Genomic DNA, 22,696 nt, shown 5'->3' with positions numbered 1-22,696 from the left:
GATCCTTTATCAGAGATTTTATGGGGGTAACTTGGGAAAGGGACTGCCGGTAATTTGGAGCCCTTCAATCCCCTCTCCAAGTGGACACATACTTCCAACTAGGAGGAGAAAAACATTACTGATTACCCATTACAAAGTAGCTCACTGCCACTTTCTTTAGTTTCACTAAAAACACAGCACTGAATTAAGCATATTTGCCTCCGTTCCACAGAAGAAGACATGTTCCTCTTGACCGGAGCCTGAGATCAATTCATGCACGCCAGCTCAAAGGCCTCTACTCTATCACCATCCCCCCAGCATGTTTCACACACCTTATTCATAAACTGCAAGCATGGTTTACACCGCTAGCTCAGTCAGTATCCCCAATACACACACACACACACCCCATTCATTTGTCACCATTTCAGTTGGACACCCTCACATCCCTGCTCCTGTCTCAGAATCTCCAATACACCATCACAACCCATCTACCTGCTAGCATCACTAATTCAGCTCCTATCAAATTCCAAGCATCTCCAATACACTTTCCCATCCCTAGTCACCTGCCAGCATCTTCCACAATATCTACAACCACCCTGCCACCCTAATCCACCTGCAGGAATTTCTAATACACCCTGGCAGCATCTTCATAATAATCATCATTGTCCATTATAATTGTCATTGTCCTTATGTGTGATGGAGTAAAGTTTGTGCCCCACCATGCGGTAATGGTAAAGGGTCAGCATCAGATGGATTGCTTGTTGGTTGTGTGATGGTCGCTGCCTCGGTCAAGGTGGATTCTGTCTGGAGTCCGATAGCTCAATATGCTGCAAATCCTGCTCCAGCATCACTGTTGATGCAGAAGGGAACGGGGGTAGTGAGTGGCACTGGGGCCAGTGCTGAACTTGATGAAGGTTCAAAATGTACAGACTGTGTGAAGGATGGACTCACCAGAAGAAATCGGACTGGGGATCCTTGTGTATCCTTCGGCCATAGGGCGCACCAGAGGCAGCCACAAAAGCCCTGAAAATGCACAGCATAGCCTGTCAGAATGCCTTGGCCTCCTCTGATGTTGCCAACAGACCAGTGAACTCTGGGTGCCCCAGGACTAGATTTAGAATAGACTCTGATTGAAGATCAGGAGTGAGACCGATAAGCATGCAAACAAACTCATGCTGATCCATAGAACTTGTGAGTGGCAGCAAGAAGCCAACTTATGTGTCAACTTCTTAAGCTTTTTCTTGGACTTAACCAAGGCTTCGACCACGCCAATGATCTGCAGCTGAAATGGGACCTTCCTTTCAACTTTGTTGTGGAGTCTTCTTGTGCCTTGCAGTCCTGTATGGTCTTTGGGTTGATCTGAACAAAGTTATCACAGGACCTAGGCTTGTGCTCTGAGCACAAGCACCAAAGACACTTCATGAAGGTCCGTCAAAGGCATCGGTTTGTGACAGTTGCTACATTGTTTGAATCCTTTTGTCTTAGAGAGCGACATGTAACCTTGCACAGTAGCAATTTTCTAAATAAATGTTAAGGTCTCATAGACCAAGGATATCCCCCGGATTAGAGGCTGAAGGCATAGAAAGAACGTAACTGGTGTCAGTCAAATAGGTGGAATTTACATGTGGCTGGGCTAATCACTTACAGAGTGGAACGATGTCTGCATGGAGCCGCACAACACCAACCTACAGGTATGCAGGAGAAGTCCTGCTTTAAAGTTTCCAGATCCAGTCTGACTCCTGGGAAATATTCACACGGTGGGGCATCTACAGTCAGAAGTATCCATCAGAAGCTTTCTTTGCAATCTCTTGGAAGGTGGTCCATACATTTTTCCAGAGGATCCAAGAAGCACAGTCAAAGCAGCTGCAAATGGCTCTAAAATTTGCTCTTTTGAAATGCTTTGTTGCTCAAAGAATCATGCTATGTTCTCGTTTTTATTTTTTAAAGGTGGTTCCGAAGATGCAGAGTGTGGTACATTTTCAGATAGCTGAATCGATTAGGCAGCATGCTGGGGATTCTCTTTTGAAAACAAGTGTACTGGTGCAGACATTTACAACTTTATGTAGTCTCAATACTGTAGCTCTTAAGGACTGTTAAGGAAACCTCCACTGACAGCTGCAGAAGACCAGGAACTAGATATAGCAGTGAGACTTGCATAAGACTAAGGTCATTGCTGTCATGATTGCTTTCACAGTCTTTGATGGCTAAACATACTTCAATGTCAAGGACGTTCTTATCAGCAAACACTGCATCAAGATCAACAAGCACTGGCTAAGCCATTAGGTTTAGCCTATGCTAGACCTATCGGTGTTGTCAATGTTTTTTATTAAAAGACGTTGCTCAGAGCAGGCTGTTGTGCAACAAGTCTCAAAGTAAATAAAAACAAAGCGCTATGGTACGGCCAGCAATGACTGCATCATAGAGCTTTTTTGTAAATGTAAAAAAAAAAAAAAAAATGTGTACCTGATGGAGCCAGCGGCCAATGGAATGGCACTCGCCAGAGGAAGAAATACTTGGTCCATGCTATATGGCAAAGACGAAGACTGAAGCCCAGGAGGAAGCCACAGGCAAGGAGGATGCACCGACCAGTAGGAAGCAAAGAAACTTGAGTGACGTGAGAGCCAACCAATTGTAAGTAAAGTTAAGTAACAGGCGGGCTCTAAGCCCCTTATAAAATGTATTTTTCTTTACAAGACATTTTGCAAGTACAGTGCAAATGCTATGCAGGCGAAACCTAATGAAGTCCATCTTCTTCTACACAGGATGTTTGGGCAACCCTTATGGCTCAAGTGATCAAGTGAGATGGTTTTCCCATGATCAAAAAGTTATACGTGCTTTGCTGTTCCAGTGAAGGCCGAAGGTGTTGTTCATGAGATGCCCGAGCTGTTGCCACCCAGTAACAATGAAAACAACTAATAGTGATTAAATGGTTCAAGTATTTTCAGCAACAGAAGAGGAGCCATCCTAATCTTGTGAAGCCTGTTCAACGCTGGAAGAACGTTAACAATTCTGATGTGCTGGCCATTTTTTGGTTCAGTATTCTGAGTCAAGTGGGGTGAATCTATGAATGAAGGTCTGTTTGGCGATCCAGGAAGAACTCAATAATAAATGCTGGGCAGATGCCTATATTCAGTTCCAGTCAAGTGGTTCACGTCCATTGTAGAGTTCATAATGTTCTATACACAGAGGGGTCTGACTACTGCACAGGCGGAGGCAGAGTATTCTCACAAGGAACCTCTATGAGAAGCAGTCGTCAGCCGAGTGTGCAAAAAGTAAGACGAAGCATGGAGCAGGCCAAGACCGGGAACAAACTGCTGGCGTGAACAAAGCATGAAAGGTAACCCACAAATTATGTATACGTAAGTGGAACACTGAGTGGATGCTTATGCCGAGAAAACACTAATCAAGGCATTGTGAGCCAACTTGTTGGCATTTAAATGTAAATGGATAAGTATGTGAACTGGGGGGGGGGGAGACAACCTTGCACCCTGCAAATAATGAAAAACTTTCCTTTGGCTAAGAGACAAAGAGACTGACTAGTAAACACCCTCCTTCGCAATCAATGCATGCATGGATCTCTCCAATGAACAGTACAGCCCACCCTTCAAAGCAGCCATCTGCGCTTTCGTGGATCGATTGGATATCTGACCAAAGCACTACACAGCTGCCAAAATATAAATACAACACTAGATAAAGTGAAAGGCGCTACATCAGTCATAGATCATGACAGGTGTCTGCCTACGACACAACCAGCAGGGGAGCCCGAATGGTCATTTAAGCAGCGCTTGTGGTCAAAGTATAACAAGAGAGGACAAAATCACATCAATTCACTGGAAGCAGCATAAGTATTTGCATCAACACCCGCTGCTCAGAAATGTAGCTCATACATAGATCTTAGCAAAAGATGGCATTCTTGACACGGGATTAGATGTGAGATGCTGGGGTACTGTTTCAAAACACAACCTGTCACTGTGTGGAAGATGCAGGGCATTGTACTGTTAATTAAACATAGGCTGCAATTTAAAGTCTACCTCAAAAACCTTTGAATTAAAGTAACTTAAGAACAGGCCTCGCTCCAAACGAAGTGCTGTCGAACCTAAGCAGACATTTTCATTTTAGAAATGATTTTATAACATGCAATTATGATTGTCTTATAAATGTTTCAATTTTTGTCATAAAATAAAATTGTAAATAAGTTGCGCTTATCTTGCCACCACATGAGGCAAATTTGTGAAACGGTCCAGCATAGTCACTTAAAAGGCAGTCGAGGTGATGTCCATAGTGGTAAAACGTGAAAAAGAAATGTTATACTAGTAGAAAAGACTGAATTTGACAGCTGGCAGCCTATAATGAGCTGATTCAGCTCATGGTTCGTTGATCATGCAGTGGGGAACGTGAACTTCTTAAAAGGCCCTTCTTTGCATTTGTGTACAGGGAGGCTCCTGGAAACTTTTAAGGGCAGTGCCAGCATTCATATAAATGTAGACTAATGTTAAGGGTCAACCATTGCCAGCTTTTTGTGGGAGGTTGAAGTAGAGTTTTTTATCATGCGTACCTTTAATTTATGACATTAAACTGCTTTTAATAAAAATAAAAAAAAGCAAACTTTGTCGGTCAGAGGCATATCTTCTTTAAGGAATAATCTTCAAATTGTAAACATTTACGTCTTTAAATTTACATCAATGTGCCTCCCCAGCTGGTGACTTTTTCACTCAACTATTTTCAGTCTCAGTTTCTTTCCTCTGTGCCCCACTCAAGTCTGCCTCATCTTTATATAATATTTATCACTGCGTCTCGTCAAACTCACCCAGTGTTAGTATATTTTACTACGTTGTACATGCCACTAGGTTATGATGTGGCTACTGGTCCAGAGGCATCACCTTCTGATAGGTTTGCAAGATTCCTTAAGGGCGTTACTACTTGGATGGCTTTGAATAGTAACCTCAAACTGAATCCTCGAACAACAACGATGGCTATATTTGATCCAGTGTCGTGTGGGGCACTGAAGGTTGGTCACCCTTACATGGATCCGAGTTCCTCCACTGCAAAAAATCTTGTCTGTCACAACGCTTCCTATTATGTTCGAGTTGCAGCGCCGATGGCTCATTTATCATGCTGACTCAGGCGACCGCCACGCTACTAATCCAGTGCAATGTGTCTCTCCCCCCGCCGGTCATGGTAAGATTTTAAAAGGATTTAGAAAGCAGTTAATCACATTTTGTGGCATTAATCGCCTCTTCGGCCTCCACTACACTTCGTTTGCAAAACTTGCTACCTGTGCGGTAGGTGATGTGCGCTGAGCTTTTCTTTTATGTCCAAGGGCCATTTTCTGACAACCACATGTTCCTGCCCCATTTACAGTTCAACAGAGGTCCTTCTGCAGAAAATGGCCACAATCAGAGGGAACACACACGGTGCTCGCTCTTTCTTTCTCAGGGACCGGGGCCTACAACTTATTATACAGAAGGAAAAGCTACTTATATGCAGTCCTAGTTCTCCAGCACCGCCAGCCTCCAGAGCAGTTTCAAAGCAGACGCACATTTAAAGGTATTCTTAACAAAAGAACATTTGTTTATAAAAAAAAAAATACCACCTTTGGTAGCATATCCCATGAATATTTCAGACACTTTTAACAGAACTTAAGTACTTTCAGAACCCCTTCTTTTATTTTGTATTTGAAAGAAAAATGATCGGAAACCGGGACAGAGTATAGACAGACTGTAGCATTTACAGGCTGGAAAGCTGACAATGCCCCTTTGAGGAACTACGTACAGTATCCCATTATGTCATATTGCTGGCAATTAGGTCTGATTAATTTCACAAATAATATAGATCCTGTGAAGGGAAGATCTTCTCCTATCCAGAGGTTTCTCTTCATGTGCAGAAGGTGGTCATCCTCCTGTGTTCTGGTGCCGCTGCTTTTATAGGTATCTTTGCTGCTGAGGCGGTTACTACTGGGGCTAAGAAGGTGCTTGAGCCCTCAGTTAGAAGAGCTTTTCATCTGAACTCTTTTGGTGTTTTCTGTACTCTCTCATCTCAGGTTTCCACTTAATTCACCAAATACGTTATTTCTTAGTCAAGTTGACAGCCTAACAAAACGTTCCCCTTGAGTGGAATGGACGCATCATTGAGCCTGTGGTTGTAGGCTTATGAGGCACAGCTAGGAATACTCTCAGGGACAGCAGCATGGAGTACAGTCCACGACTCCATATTTAGTCTGCTGTCACGCTGACAATCTGATTAGAGACCAACACAGCTTAATAGAAAATCTCTTGAAAGGCAGCCAGCCCCTCTTCAGCCAGCGGTGCTTGCAGCCTTAATTGACACTGGTGATGTGCTGCAGAATGCACATAGTATTGTGGGGGAGGTGCAGTAGCATGAGATCTCTAAGCTAGAGATACAATCACAGAATTGTGATCACAAAAGAGTGGTGGATAATCAGGTAAAAAGGAGAACCTGTTCAGGTAGTTATACTTCTGCAGGAGGGACCTGTTAAGCTTTGACTGTCAAAGAAATTAGAAACATCGCCTAGACAGTTCAATTATGCCTGACCAAGCTAACATAGGTATGATGAAATTTAAAGTGTGAAGGACTTAAAGAGAAATAGATGCAAGCGTTGGCGAGATCAGGTACACCTATTGTTTAAGTTGTGGCTCTCGACATCAAACTGGAATGGCTTGAGACAGACACAGTGTATTCTCTTTTAGGACATCCCGCTGTAATTGTGCTCTGAGACACTAGTCCAGAAGATGTGGAGGGAACCCCTCTTTTGCTTTTCTGAATCCCTCAGAGGTAGATCACAAGCATCTGCTCGTCTTGCCCGTTGTGTCAAATTTTTCACTGTTGATAAGTCTTCCTGGAAAAGGTCAGACATTGCGGATAGTGATAATAGTCAAGCAGACACGAGTTGAAGGCTGAGCGGATCAGATATGGGTATTATTGTGGTAAGAAATGTGTCAACCTAACACTCTCCGTCCACACCTCAGCTTACCGTCACAGCACTCATGAGCTGTGCTTCCTACAAAGCCCTCTTTTCACCTCCTCCCCAGCTCTCACTCTTGGTACTTCCTCTTTTCCTCCAAATGTCATTCTATGACTCGCATCATCCGTAATTACTTTCACCTTCCTCCAATACTCCTAAGCACCTCATGCCTTATCCACATCTCTCATGCCGGTCTTTAGTCTCACACACCACAGACCTCCTTTACAGCGGTCACTGTGTAAGATGATTTCTCTAACAGCTGCTACACACCAGCATCTACTTCCCAATCCCAACCAAGCACCTTAGTTCTTCACAGCTCACTGTCCTGACTCCCATCATACCCCGGACGCATCCACCCAGACTTCCAACTGTAATTTGTACATCCACTCCAATACTCAGCCTGCAAGGGGTTCGGTCTTAAAACCATTATTTTTTTGTTTTTCATATCTTATTATGTCCACCATTATTGTATAATCCTTTATGTGCACCTCTTTTTATTTACAAACAAATGTTTATAGTAATTTTATAGCGCAAACCTAGCCATAAGGCAGCGGCAACCTGTACATGGTCAAAGACAAAGTCAACGGATGATAGGAGAGGAAGTTGGGGTATAAATGTACAGTTAATGCACTGTGATGTACCTTAAAAAAAAAAAAAAAAAAAAGGCGACTCGTCAACTCTTTCCTAAATTGTTATTTGGGGGATCGAAGATGGGGGTCCTGACAGATAAAAGAATTTTGTTCCAGATCCTGTGTGTATAGAAGGAGAAGGCCCGTTATTTTCATTTTCTTTTCTTTAGGCTTCTTAGTCTGCAGTTCGTTGCTGTGGATGTACCAGTAACCACCAGAGATGGGGAGCTTGACTGCAAGATAAAAGGGAATGCTGGTCAAGATGACTTTGCAAATGGACACAGCTGGTTTTGAAGATGGTGCGGACCGGCAAGGACAGCCAATAGAATTCCATCAGAATGAGGGTGATGTGATCATATTTCGTCAGGCCCCGGGTGACGTGCTGCAATGTGTAGGATGCCTGGAAAGGGTGCACATGTGGAGGCTATAGAGTACGGCGTTACCACTGTCGCTATCCTGATGCAAAAGTAAGAGGGCTTGAACAGCAAATCGAAGGTTGCTTTCTTGAAGAAACCATTTGACTTTCTTTAGAAGAGTCAGCTGGTACTAGCCAGTCTGTATCTTTACCAATGTGTTCCTTGATGAAGACATTGACACACAGTGTGAATCCAAGTGATTTGGCATCGGGTGAGAGTTGGAGTTCGAACCAGTCCCCTTTCAGGCCATAGAGCCACATTTGTACTGAATCTTGTTCGCTGTTCTTGGCAAATAACAGGAATTCTGTCTTGGTTGGGGTGAGCTTCTGGTAGGCACTGGACATCCAAGTCCAGATGATGTGCAAGCAATGTTTGAGGCATTGCACGTCTAAAGCCGAGAAGACTTTCAAGTAAAGTTGTGTATCATGGGCAAATTGAACTACTATATCAATGTATTTTCAAAGTCTAACATGCTTTAAGCCGCTTGTCCCTTCTAATTTCTCATGAAACTCGTTAGTTCCTGCACAGATCTCGCTCATCTGTTCTTAATTCCATCCTCCATTAAACTTCACTGATCTTCATAACTCCACCACAACCAACTACCTCCTTTCACGCCTATCCTAACACCACACCTCTCTGCTCCTCGCACATTCTGAGCAGCTCTTACCAACTATACTAATGTGCCCTATCCCACCTTACTACTTAGGTCTGCACACTTCTTCCAGTTTTCAACACTTTACTTTCTCGCATCCTAATCTGACAGCCCCCAGCTCCTCTCACCCCCCCCCAAATCTCTCACTACAAGCAGTAGCTCCCATACTAACTCACATCTCTTAGATCCATGCCTTGCACCAAGCACCCTCGCTTTTTTCACTTTTGCACAGATTTCACTATCTCTAATTCCATCCCAAGCCTCAGGTCTTCCACAGCTTCTGCCACGGGCATTTCTTTTCTTTGCAGATGTCCTTGCACCTCTCAGTTATAGATAGGTTTTACCACTTTTCTACCTATGTTACTATTTTAGCCCCGCCTCCCCTGGATGCCTCGGGTTGGCGCACACACACACAAAATCTAAAATCATATGTTCTATTAAATAAATGCAGGAATGAAAAAGGAAGAGGTAAGGTCTGGAGAGACAAGGGCAGAGACTGAGACAAGAGAGCGAGGCTGCAAGAGACCAGAGCTCAAAATGAGCAAAGGTGGAAAGGCAAACCCTCTCTTAGAGACTCTCACAATGTCACGCAGCAGGTCGCAGCACTTCTCGTGACTCCCTCCACTGCCTTCTGGAGTCTCACATTATAGAGCAGGACACCCTAGACTCTTACCTAGAGCCTGCAAGGGGCCATTGAGGACGATTCTTCACCTTGCTTGGAGGTGGACTGGTGGCATTCCTCTCCTTGGACGCTATATTCTTGCTCTCTGTAGTTTCTTCTTCCAAGATCCTAGGGAAGGACTTCTACTTACCCAATCCACCATGGAGGCTCTATCATGTATTCTTGCCAGCATTTCCAAATCCATAATGGCAGCCTCACTTCTTGCTCTTTGTCATTTCCTGATTTTGGATATATAAGGAGCAGAACTGTCTTTCTCCTTGCATTGCAACACCCTCAACACCCCTTGCTCATGCTGGTGTTTCCTCGCTCCTGCTGGCGTCTCCTCGCTCCTGTTGCTTCCCTTATGAACCTTTCTATTTCCTGGTTCTTGGCACTCCGCTGACCTTATCTGCACCTTCTAAGTCTTGCTGCAGCCCTGGTCTTCTTCCTTCCTCATCAGGCCGCTTTGAGTTTCCAATCACCATCAAAAGTTTTTCCCTTCAGGGATTTTCCTCTTGAGGGCTCCTTCTGGAGGGCTTTATCTGCTTAGAATATCCATTGTCGGTGGGATCATGGCGACCAGATGGGGTCACTCCTACCTTTGGCAGACAAGAACCTGGACTATTGGATTTTCTCACCGCTCCAAGGATGCGCTGATGAATCCGATTCAAAAGCAAGCCATCTGCTACCACAGTCACAAGATGTTTTTCACAAGGACTGATACTGCTTTAAAATTACTCTTCAAGTTATCTGTCCTACATTAAACTGTACTACTATGTTATTACAAACGTTTGAGATTGCAAGATATATAGAGAGGCATGAACTAATTGGTATTTGCGAGTGGCTTCAGTGTGCCTTGTTTTATGTTGCTACTACGTGGATAGTTTTTATCAGTATTCCAGTGTGGTAAAACACTATACAGAAAAACCTGGAATTAAAAGTTCTGTCCCTCAAACTCAGCAGATTGTTTTACATGAAATAAATGCACAGTCTGAAAAATTAAACAAATGCTCAACACAGATCTATACAAAAACAGACACTGCTTGTCACTTAAAAACGCCACTAGTTACACACTGTTGCTCTGTTATTCTCCTTTCATGCCAAGAGAGAGCAATCAATGAATAACAGACCCTGTGGGTGCTGCGAAAGAGATTACACAAGTACACCCAGGGAGTAGAAGAAACAGCATGGTGACACTGACCCCATCCATACTATAAGAAAAGTGCAGGTTACCATAGCCGCACCAATGGATGTGTTAAATTATCATATAGGCAACAGATATTTTTCCTTCTTTGATACTGCACCTTTTTTCCCAGTATCGCTGCTAAACTGAAAATGTACTTAAAACAATAATACAGCATACACAGGCTGTCACTGGGGTTCTCCTGTCGCCAAGCTCCTTGGCGGAAAATAAAAATAACTAGATGCTCTCAGGCGCTGGCAGACGCAACAGGCAGTGGAATACTTCCAATGAGAGGATAGTACTGACTCTAAATAACACCACAAGTTATGAAAAAAACACAGGGAAAAAGATGTTTTTGTAAATTCTTCCTAAAGTGGAATAGATTATGTTGTAACCTTGGTGAAAAAAGCTGGTGGCACAGGTATACACCTACTGAGAAAAACAGAGAACCTCCAGGAAATGTTTGTGGCACCTCAGTGCAGTTAGCCATAAACAAAGCATTACAGCTTCTTGACCCTCTTCATTAAACTACTCAAAATGCACAAAGTTAAGGTGCCAAAATGACTTTGGAGATTAGATTTCTGAAAACATTAAGGACAGTCACTATTGATGACTCTTAGAAATCATGGCCAGTCACACTCCCGCGCACTACCAGGTGGAATGTCCCACAGGACAGTTGCTGCAGTACGTTACTTACATTAAGCAACTGGGAAAGGGTAAACAGGCTCGCCAATCCCACAAAAATAATTCCTTACCTGTAACTCCAGCATTGGTATATTTCATATATGTACATGCTTGAATCATTCCCCATTGTTAGGCTGAAGACCCCCAGTAACATTAATATAGCAGTATATAGTGTTAAAATGACCATAGGCCTCAACAACTGTTTTTAGTAGCACTTCCACCTCATTTGAAGCAACCCGAACTTCAGCCAATTAGGTGAAAGTGCCAGCTTTCCTATTCCTCCTAGAGGCTACCACACTTAAGATTTCTACTGCACTTCTTGTGTGTGGGAATCCTTGGGCAGCGCTCCGCTCTAACTTCTGTGATCTTTCTGGTTTACCCTGTGACTGCATTAGCTCCATCTTTAGCTTTCACCTTAATGGAACTTGTTTTTAGGGAAACTTTTATTTTATTTTGGACCAGGAAGACTCTTCATTTATCATCAACTGTCTCCAAAAGCCATCATGGCCGACAGAAGAAAGAATTTGTTACTTACCTGTAACGCCTGTTCTCCAGTATTGGTATCTTTCATAGATTCACATGCTTGAATCATTCCCCGTTGTCGAAATGGGAGTCCCAATATATCATAGTAAGCAGTATATATTAGTAAAACAGGCTGTAAAGGGAATGCAAGATAAAGCTTAATAGCTTACCATGTCCTTTTTAAAAAAGAACCAAAGTTGAACAATGACCAATCAGATGACAGCACCCTTTTAACACTCCCAAGAGACATCTTCACTCAGATTTTTCAAGCACTAGTGGGACAGACCTCACTGGCCAATAAGGAGAGCCTCTAAGGTGGGGGATGGTGGGTTGCATGTGAATATATAAAAGATACCAATACTGGAGAACAGGAGTTACAGGTAAGTAACATATTCTTTCTCCAATGAAGTATCTTTCATAGATTCACATGCTTGAATCAGAATAGTTAGCAGTGCAAAACATCAGCAATAAAATACACATGATTAGGACAGTGGATGATGGGTACAACATTATACATTATATGGTAACAGGAGCACCCTATCGGAATAGATGCAGAAGTACCACTTGACCCCCAGCTATATCAGTGGACTGTGCTACATCCAGACAATAGTGCTGGGTGAAAGTGTGCCTGATCTTCTAGGTTTGCAGCACAGCATATATTTTCGATGGACACCCCAGCAAATAAAGCCGCTCTTATGGAAACTGCTCTTGTAGAGTGCACTTTAGTCTTCTGTCCTGCATGCCAGCCTTGGAATGAAAGAACTGAATGGTTGATGAAATCCATCTTGCTATGATGGGCTTGGAGACTGGTCCAAACGAGCTCTCAATCCTTCTAGAAAAGCATCTGTTGTAATGATGTATTCCGAAATGGGAGGAAGGAATGTCAGTCCTCCCTTTGGAGCTTGTCCACCAAGGAAAAGCTGCTTTCACAACAGGTGTGATCTGTATGAGGTTGTTGAATTGCCCTTCTGACTGGAGCTGCTGTGGCCCAACTGCTCTTGGAACGGTTGCATTTTGAGATGAGCATGAGGTACTAGGAGAATGGCAGAAGACATCTGACCTATTAGAGATGTGGTCAGGCCAACTGAAGCATTGTTTCTTTTTGAAAGGGAGTGGGCCAAAATTGAGAGTTTCTGTTATCTGTCTGCAGACAAGAATGCCTTGTCGAGTAGTGGGTCTAGAGTTTCTCCCAGAAAGGCTATTCTTATCAAAGGCGAAAGGAGAGACTTCTGAAAATTGACTGTGAGCCCTAAGGTTTGAAAGAGGTGAAGACACTTAGAAGTATCTCTCGACACCCGTTGGAAAGATGGAGCTTTTATCAGCCATTTGTTGAGGTAAGGAAAAACTTGAATGTCTTGTTGTCACAGGTGGGCCGCCACTTGGGCAAGACATTTCGTAAATATCTGGGGAGCGGATAGGAGACCAAAAGGAAGGACTTTAAACTGGTAATGAGTACCAGCTACTGTAAATCAAAGGAATTCCCGATAGCTGGGAATGTGCAAATAGGCATTCTGGAGATCAAGGCTTGTACAAAAATCCCTGTGGTCGAGAAAGTGGAGAATTTCCTGGAGGGAAACTATAAGGAATAATTGTTTCTTTAGATACTTGTTGAACTTCTGGAGGTCGAGAATGGGACGCTAGTTCCCTGATTTTTTCCTCACGAGGAAAATACAGTAGTAAAATCCCCTTCTTTTTTGGGAATGCAGAACCTGTTCTATGGCCCCCTTTGACAACATGACCAAAACCTCCTTGCGAAGAAGATGAAGGTGAGAAGGGAGGACTTTTGTTGGTGGAGTCTGAGGTGAAATTTGAGTAAACTCCAGATTATGGCCATGTTTGACAAGCTCTAGAACCCATTTGTCCCTAGTTATTTTGCTCCAGTGATATAAGTACTGGGAAATTCTGGCACCCACCGAAGGATGAGTAGGGAGTGTAGCCGATACATTGAGGTTGACACTGCTTCTTAGTGGTATCCCTGGCCGGAGTAGCCTGTCTCCTCCTTGGTTGTTGTTTAGAATAGATTGCTGACAGTGGTGCTCGATGGGGATGTTGATAAGTGGGCTGAAAGTACGGCTGGTAAGATTGTGGTTGGTATCTCTGGTATCCTGCACAGTACGAGTAAGATCTGCAACCATGCACACCACAAAAGGGCTCCTTCGGAACTGGAGAGTTCCAAGGGATCGAGCGGTTTCTGTGTCCACTTTTATGGTCTGCAGAGCATCAACAATGTGTTTCCCAAATAAAGAATCACCTTTGAAGGGCATATCAAGTATTTTTGCCTGCACTTCTGGGCGGAACAACGTGGCCTAAAGCCAATCTTGGTGCTGAAGTACAGCAGATCCCGCCAACTGTCCAGTAAAATGTGAATAACTTCGGTTTTCTTGTCATCTGGCAGGCAATGTCTGACCACATTTGTTGATCATATCATCCCAGACTGGCAAGAGAGTTTGCGTCCATCTTTTACCAATTTTGTCTAGTCTCCTGCCCTTCTTGTCAGGCGGAGAAGTGACTAGGGTGGAAGGATTTTTAAACCTGTGTTATGCAGCTTGAGAATTGATTAAATCAGGTCTTGGATGTCTGATCATACAGGCAGTTGAGTCCTCTGTTGCTTTGTATTTTCTATTTTAGAAAAATGGCAGTGACGGTCCCTAGTGTTTTCAAGATTTTTACTCCTTACTCCCATATATAGCCTACAATCGGTATTGCTCCAAATGTCTTTCTGGATTGATCCTTGAAATCATATAGAAAACAGGTTGTTTAATAGTAATGAGGATAGGAAATGCTTGCTCCCTCTCTCCATTAGCATGTGAAAACCACCAATATCTCCTGGTGGAGAATCCACTGGTTGTGATGGAGGTGAAGTAATGAGGTATTCATCCCATGCATTTGTGATGGTGTGAATGTCTGTTATTTTGTCTTCTTCCGTATCCCCCTCACCATCATTATCTGTTGAGGAAGGATCTTCTTGCGGAGGAATGGCAATGCGGGATAGGTAAGTCATTCTTGGGGTAGGTGGAGGGGGCAGATGTTCTGGTGATATAGGTGCAGGTGTAGTTACTACTGCAGGTGATTTGCGCTTTATGTGATGTTGGAAAGCGCTTGTCATATTGTTTAAGCATGCTTTACAGGTCTTGCACCAATGTAGCTGGAACCTGGACCATGCTTGTTGCTGATGGAGGAGGAGCATAAGGATGATACTGCTCCACACAGTGATGACTTTAGTAAACAGGCTCATAATAACCATGTTCTTACTCTTCATCCCGATACAGAGGGGCTGTGAGCTACTCCAAACATCCCTCGATCGTCGTCCTACTCCTGAACATCCATTAAGTAACTGGGTGGAAGTGGGGACACGTCAGCAGGTGATGTGTATTCAGGATGAATACTTTGAGGAAAACTGTTGTGAACGAGGTCATCAACGGTAGCATCAACAGTGTGGGCAACAGTAAAATTGGCGCTTCTTGTGCTTGGATTTCGCCGACAATGAGGAGGACTTTTCAGATGGCTGCATTGTCGACGAGGTAGTCGTCGACGGTGGTACTGATGTGGTCATCAACTGTGTTGGCACAGTTTTTGTCAACATTACTGTTGTCAATGCGATGGATCTCATCGACGGTGTGGTCGTTGACGAGACGGTGTAGTCTTTGTCGCTGTTGAAACCACTGATGTCATTGACAACGAATGGTTAACAATGGTGAAATAGTTGTGAGGCTTCTAGTCATGGAAACCTCACTTCTGGCTTCTGATGACAATGGTTTTGACGTCTTTGGTGCCATCAATGATGTTTTTACAGACAGTTTAGATTCGTTTTTTTTAAAGTTTTTTTTTTAGACTGCCTCAGATGAGGATCTAGGTTTTAATGGAAGGGCCCAGATGTAGAATCTGAGGACGCCCTTTTTTGTATTTCCTCATGGGAGGAGCCTTCAATAGATCCACGGTGGGTCTTTTTCAAGGATTTTTTGCTTTGATGAGGGGAGTCATGGTGAGACCATTCCCTCTTTCGGGAAGTTTGTGAGGCGATGGAACACTCACTACTTTCTTCCTCAGAAACTCCGACAGCCTTGGTCTTAAGCTTCTGTAACCATAAAAAAAAAAAGTCTTCCCTCAAGGTCCTTGGGGTTTTTTTTAAGCAAAAGTTCTGCATATCCTGCAGTCTCTCGCCTTGTGGGATGGATAAAGGAAATCTATACATTCCTTATGAAGATCTTCCAAATAGGCCCTTTTCTTACCACAGGTGGCACAAAGTCTGAAGAGTCCTTTCTTTACCAGGTCTGACATGCTGGAACAGAAAAATAATTTGGAAATCACCAAATATTGAAAAACTGAGCAGAACTCAAAAGGACTCCCGCACACAGGAAATGCAGTGAAAATATGAGGGAAGATGCTCCTGTTGGGAGTGCTCTAAGGGTGCTGTCGCCTGACTGGTCATTGTTCAACTTTGGTCCTTTCTTGAAAAAGACATGGATAGGTTATTAAGTTGAATCTTACACTCCCTTTCAAGCATATTATACTGATGTATACTGCTTACTATGATACCATGGGACTCCCACTTCAACGACAGATTAAAGAAACCACAATACTGGAGAAATCTCTTTTCCAGTCCTGTTCATCTTGTGGTCAGAAGAAAATGTACACTGATGACTCATGTGAGCAATGTTATTTATTGCCTTTATACAGTACAAAAGCCTTCAAGCTGTAACATTTGTAGGACCCTTCCAACTAAAACCCTGAAGTACAGAAAGAGAAGGTTGGTCCTTAATCAGTTAAACAACAAAAATACCCCCCTTCCAAAGGGCATCCCCCTCTTCTGGAGAAGAGTCATTGAAAAGGGCTCCTCCAAATAGGTGAAACAAAAAAGGAAACCAAAAAAGGAAACCTACAAATTTTCCTGAAAATCTGCAGCCACCTCTTCATGCAAAATGAATCGAGGTTCTACAAAAAAATACAGCCTGCACAAAAAAAGACAAAAAATAAGTCGCTGTAGCCTCTGACTGATTTCCAGCCTCTATGGATGTATTCTCAGTCATTGACGTAGACACTGCTGCCGACCAGACCATCAATGATGACAGCTCAGTTGACGCTGAGATCGTCAACACCAAGAATGTCTTTGCCTACAATGTCACCTCCATCAACTATGACTCCATCGATGATCAAAACGTTGCAGACTGTATTTTAAATGCCAGTCACTTTTTCACCTATTCAAGTGACAGAAAAACCTTCCAGAGCAAATTCTGGACTCAGAGGTGGAGGATGAATGCAGCGACCAAGGTGCTTTGTATGCAGTTTGAAGTTTGCTATTTGCCAGAATTTGAAGGCGATGAAATTGATGAGGATACGTTGAAGACTATGAGGCTCAACCAGAGACTTATGATTATCTTTCGTGTCAACGTCATGGCTGAGCACATCCTGATAAGTGTCCAGGTACCTGCTGCATTTTTTACAGCAATGCAACAGGTGATGGACAAGCAGGTGAATAGATGAAGATCCAATACTGGAGTATATATGTTTCTCCAAGGTGTGAGCGCACAAAGATGCAGTACATCACACAAAAATATGCATACCAAGGCTTTCCAAGGTACAAAACCATATCCCATCCGGGTGGAGGAACGAACCTAAAGAACAGCTCTTGTTATAGACGAAAAGTACTCCCCCCCTCCCAAAAAAAAAAAAAAACGGAGTCATCCTTCTCTGGTCAGGGGTGCAATTTTCTGCTGAACAGAGAAAAACCTTTGCATAAAAGTGCTCCATGATCTTTGACAGGAGAAGCCTGCCACAGCATCTGCTTGCCTGTTAGCACCTGTCTGCCTCATCGGAGAAATACATTTATGAAAACAGCAGACGGGAGGAGGGTCTGCGTGATGCTTAAACAAAGACAACAGCGGAGCGGGCTTCCTCTGGGTGGGTACTGACATGCATCAGTAAAGGCTGTGCCCTGGCCTCACACAAAGGGCCTGTTTACCCCCTACTGATGTCTGGAGCCAAGGCTGGAGGAGAAAGGGGGCATTCCTGGAACCAGTTGGTGCTGGTTGTAACCTTCTCCCCTCCTTTGTGGAAGCTAGGCAAAATGAGTATTAGTACAAGGGATTGTCCCCTACATTTTTGGACACTAAATGGACTAATAAACTGGACACTGGATGCTGCTGGAATGACTCGTCAAGGACTGCCCTGGGTAATGATTTGCTGTTGTGCTGACCTGTGACCTGCTAGGTTACAGAGGACTGCAACTGCTTACTCTGACCCCTCGTGCTGGCCTGCTTGCTGGGTCCTGCATCCCTGTGTCCCTCCACATATTGTCTCCAGGGGCTGGGTGGTGCATTTCTTCTTTGCTGGTGCTGTTTTCTGAGTGGCACAAGTGGAGTAGCCCCTTGTGGAGAGTGTGGAGAGTGCTCTAAGGGCAGCAGCATGTGAGGCAGGTGTTTATTGGAGATAAGAGCGCGTTCTGGGTATTTGTAATTACCCTGTGCGCAAGGAAGCGCCTCCGTGAAATCGTGTTGTGCCCCCCCTCTCTGAGGTAGAGCAGTTGCAAGGATCCTGGGGAGTCAACACAGACTAGTGCGCTCTCCTTAGTGCCCCGGGCACCGGCAGGCCCCTTTCTGGAAGAGATCACCGCCACATCCTGGGCTGGAATCATTGAGGAGCCCGCTCACTGCCAGGAAGACGCCACAGTAGTGAGGTATGAGCGGGAGGACCGGTTGGAGTCTCCTGTGTTGCCGGAGTTGTGTGCGTCCCTCCCACCTCTTGGAAGCAGGGGGAGAGGCACTGTGTAGAGCTGGAGGCGGGACACTCCATACCTGCAGAGGGGCTGGGGGGAATTCGGGAGGGGTCTCCCAGCTCCTACTAATGGAGGTGGGTGTTCCCCAACATACTTGGTACTGGCCATGGCTTGCAGGGCGGGAGGGAACACTCGACCGAGGTCCCATCTCTGCTGAGCCTTTTCTTTATCATAATTACTGTGATAGGAGCGCCGGAGCTCCTCTGCTGGGTACGGTGCCTTCTTTTACTCATTATATAACTCCTAATTGAAGCACAAAATTAGCTGTAACCTCTGTAGGAAGGTAATGAGAGGAGCACTGAAAGCGGCCAGCATCTCCCTGATATATTTTATGACCTCACAATCCTTTTATGCTGTGTACGATGACCTGCACAAACTTACTATGCCCTGTGACTGTATTGTAATAAGTAACATTTCAGGGTCTACAGTACATGCATTGGGAGGGAGTGTTTTGTGAAAACACATGCAGTAGGGGGCTAATGTTTTATGATATATACAATACAGAGATGTAGCTTATTAATTTTGCATTCATGATTATGTTTTGCCATTCATCTAATGTGTTTATAATGACGTGCATTTTTGGTGATAACGATGACCTGACTATTGCTTGTGTTGAAGGATAGTAATTACCTATGTGTTTACCTGACTACTGCTTGCTGTCGCAGAGTACTAGTAACTTGTGTGATGTTCTGACAGCTGCTTGTGAAGCAGGGAATTCCTGATACATGTTGTGTGTGGTCCAATGATGTTTTATGCAATACAGTTTATTTTTAGATAACTTGTTGTTGTGTTTCCTTTGTGGTGTATTTATTGTGTCACGTGTGTTGTGCAAATGCTTTACACATTGCCTCTGGAATAAGTCTGACTGCTCGTGCCCAGCTACCCAAGGGGGTGAGCAGGACTTATCTTGGGTATGTAGCTCCCTTACCCTGACTAGAATGGTGGTCCCTGCTTAGCTGAGGTGCCTACCCTAGACAATCAGAAACCCAATTTCTTACAACTGTATTGTTTTTCTCACATGTTGACTTCTCAATGGGAACATGCTCCACCTGGTCACAGACCTCAGGCATCTATGGCCTGAAAGAAAGTATCCCAGAGTGCTGCACAGCCAGCTCTTCTCCAAAGCCTGCTTGAAAATATGTACATCTCTCGCCCTGCCCAGCCTCACAGACTACATATTGACACAAATGACATCACAGCAACCCCCCCCACCACCGCCTAACTCAAAACATAACTACTGTGATGTCAACCACAACATCACAGACAACTTTCTTCAGGCATTTCAACAGGCATTCAAACACAGGTCACTACACAATTGAAAACACAAGCAATTTCACTCTTCTTGCTGGCCACATGCCATCCCTGGAATGTCAGAACACCCCTACTTACAAGCTGATGCCACAGAGCACTCACTTTTAGAACAACCTCCTGCACTAATTCCAAGATTGCCTGTGCAGGGCCAATTATTTAATTACAGCATACACACGTTCACACAGAATTACAATTTAATTAATTGGCCAGATACACACTCACTAACAAGGACTCAATAATAAAACGCGCAGTTCTTAGTAACACTCCAGAAGCCAGGTAATACAATTAGTCAGGTCAGTAGAACTCGTAGTATAAAGCCTAGGTGAGATGAAAGGTTCTTCTCAGCCTGATGCAATTTAAACCAAAGGCCTAGTGCTCAACTAATAGAGCTTTCTTACCCTTCAGTACTAAGATCTTCTCACGGAAACAGCAATCTAGCCCCTCACAAATAGACACAAGAGGACCAACTAAACACAATGACAGCTACATGGATAAAAGGAGAAACATACATGCAAAGACAACCAGCCACAAAAACACACAACCATACCTATACATGAGGATCCTTCTCGAACATGGAGAGTACACAGGTGAGAGGACAGGATACTGACCAAAGATAGTCCATACACAGACAACAGGACTCGTCACATACAGAGATACACAGACATGGACCAATGAAAGGCCTACATGTGAGAACCAGACACAAAAAGGCACATTCATAAATGCATACACAATGCATACAGCTTCAGCCACACACATGGTACAACGGACACACTTATAGATACAGATGAGTGGACCATCCGCATATGCACACACACACAAGGAGCACTACACACAATGGCAAATACATTGGCAAGAGGAGAGTCAAATCAACCCTGACAAATAGAGAGTACAGCACACACAAACACACAGATAAGAACCAGATCCATGCAGATGAGAACCAGATTCATACAGAGAGGACCTGCCACAAAAGTGCACACACACACACACACACACCCACACACTTTGGCACAGAAACAAAGAAAGGCCCTTTTGTAAATACACATTGACACATACAGACACAAGAAAAGCCACCTACAAAGATACACAGACAAGAGAACCTTCAACATCCCCACACTAAAGAAAAATACAGAAAGAGTAACAGACATGCATTTGAACTAGACCAATATGCACAGAGTACCAGACAAACATATTTATACTTTGAAACACACACAGGTGAGAGGACCAGTCACACACACTGCATATACACAGATGAAAGAACAAGCCACAGGCACACTGACAGACACAGACATGAGGACAACATAAAGAGTAGGAGAGAACAATAGCTGCAGAAACATTGGATTCTACACAGACATGAGGACCAGCCAAATACACAGTCACAAATACAGTTAAAACCAGCCACATACACACATGAATAGCTATACAAAGGATCAGCCTCACAAGCTTTCAGATGAGGATCAACCGCATCCACACTTAAGATGACCAGCCACATACACAAGGACAGCTACAGAGTCGATACAACTAGCCACAAACACACTGACAGACAGCAGGGACAAACCTCATCCCACACATACCGACACATACACAGATGAGAAGACCACCACATACAGAGTTATAAAGTTGTGAGGAGCAGCTGCACATACAGGTGAGGAGACTGGCCATATACATACTAACGGATAAAGATGAGAGGATGAGCCACACACATGCTGACACTGCTTCAGATGAGATCCAACTAGACACAAACAAGGCTACCAACCGCATAGACACCAACAGCTACAGAGTAAACAGGGCCTGTTGAATGTACAGAGATACTAAGGTGAGAGGAGCACTTGCATACTCAGCTGAGAGAAGAAGCCCTATATGCTGACAGATACAAGGATGACAGGATCAGCCGCATTCACTCCTAAAGATACATTGCAGAGGACTAGTCATAAGCATACTGACAGATACAGAGCAGAGAGGACCAGTCACAAACTTACTGACAGTTACAGAGCAGAGAGGACCAGTCACAAACTTACTGACAGTTACAGAGCAGCACGGACAGTCACATTCATCAAAGAACCAGCTGTGTGCACGCGCTCACACACACAGAGGCAGGACCAGCCAGGTGCACACCAAAACAAATACATAGAGGTAAAAAAACAGTGCCATACATGCAGGTAGATCTATTAGAAAACGTACACATACACCGTTAGTAGACAAGAAAGCACCAATGTAACTCAGAAATAAAAGGGACAGAATAACTGAAGAAGGTGTGGTGCAGGAGAGAGGTTTAAAAGCAAGTGTGAAAGGGTCAGGAGGCAAACCACTAAGATTTGGGGGGGATAGAAGAAGAGGGTTAGGAAAAGAGAGAGGTGTGGGTCAGGGGTGAAAGTTGGGTCGAGAGAGGGGGCATGATAATGAGATAATGGTGTAGGTCAGGAGATGAGGATTGCATCAAGAGGTGAAAATGGCCAAAAGGTAGGAGACATCTGAGTCAGGAAGAAAAGGGACTGGAGTCTGTACGAAAGGGGAAAGAGTCAGCTGGAGGGAGGGGAAAGAGGAGGAGAGGGCCGATAAAGTCAGCAGGAGTAAGGGAATCAGGACCAACAGCAAAGAGGAGTCTGGCTTTGGAGTATAAAGGGGCAGCCCAATAGGAGAAAGGACAAGGTCAGCAGAGGGCAGTAGCCTGTGTCAGAAGGAGAAATAAGCCTAAGTAGAAAGGATTAGGCCAGGAGGGGAGGAGGTTTGGGGCAGAAGATAAGGGAGTTTTGTGGTGGGAGTAGAGAGGATGTTTGGTGGCAGAAGGAGAGAGGGGTTCTGGGCAGGAGAAGAGGGGACAAATGCACCAGGGAGAGAAAGGTTGCTGAAGTTAGGAGGACAAAGTTCATACCAGGAGGAGAGAGGGATCAGGGTGGGAGAAGAAAGG

The 22,696-nt window shown here is 44.1% G+C and overlaps 1 protein-coding gene across 2 annotated transcripts in view; it reads right to left on the bottom strand.

Moving 5' to 3' along the window:
* Positions 1-22,696, bottom strand: part of R3HDM4 (R3H domain containing 4) — a 240,082-nt gene that overhangs the window by 12,206 nt on the left and 205,180 nt on the right. The window lies entirely within an intron of this gene.

The sequence above is a fragment of the Pleurodeles waltl genome, chromosome 12 (genome assembly GCF_031143425.1).
Source record: "Pleurodeles waltl isolate 20211129_DDA chromosome 12, aPleWal1.hap1.20221129, whole genome shotgun sequence".
In the NCBI taxonomy this organism is placed as follows: domain Eukaryota; kingdom Metazoa; phylum Chordata; class Amphibia; order Caudata; family Salamandridae; genus Pleurodeles; species Pleurodeles waltl.
The sequence above is the reverse complement of the archived record's forward strand: the minus strand, read 5'-3'. Positions and strand labels throughout refer to the sequence as shown.